The sequence below is a fragment of the Penaeus monodon genome, chromosome 28, assembly GCF_015228065.2.
Source record: "Penaeus monodon isolate SGIC_2016 chromosome 28, NSTDA_Pmon_1, whole genome shotgun sequence".
Classification (NCBI taxonomy): domain Eukaryota; kingdom Metazoa; phylum Arthropoda; class Malacostraca; order Decapoda; family Penaeidae; genus Penaeus; species Penaeus monodon.
In genome coordinates, this window is record NC_051413.1 from 30761094 (window position 1) to 30761580 (window position 487).

Sequence of the window (487 nt, forward strand, 5' to 3'; positions counted from 1 at the left end):
TGAAAGAATTTGCATAATATATTCACTCGTACGAGGAAACAGGTAACATAATTCTGTTTCCTGAAGGTACATATGTAGGATTTAATCTTTTAACTCTTGGGGGAACGAGAAGCTGGTTTAGCAATTATATTTTTCTTATTCTTTTCTGTATCCTTTTTTTTCCATTTCAGATTCTCAAAACAACAGGGGATTGGTAGAGCACTGTTGAAGATTAAGAAATCCTCGTATTTTTGGGGTATTTTGTGGGAAACTTTTCGGAATCTTCATCTAAAATACGAAAGATATAGAGATTTTTCTGAGACTTACGTGACGTTCCGTTCTTAAGATGTGTTGACATTTCCCTGAAGACTAGCCTGGTGTCTGAAAGGAGGAATATCAATCAACCGTCAATCATATTTCGTAATAGGAAATTTGAATAAAGGTCTCGGTTTGTAAACGGATCATAAAAATCTAGATTGAATTTCAGATAACAAGGATCTCGACTTGG

At 34.7% G+C, this 487-nt stretch overlaps 1 protein-coding gene across 1 annotated transcript in view; it reads left to right on the plus strand.

The window, feature by feature from the left end:
* Window positions 1–129: 129 nt before the first annotated feature.
* Window positions 130–487, plus strand: part of LOC119591488 (trypsin-1-like) — a gene marked incomplete in the record, with an annotated part of 14969 nt that continues 14611 nt past the window's right edge. Inside the window, 1 exon segment of the mRNA XM_037940231.1 lies at window positions 130–487.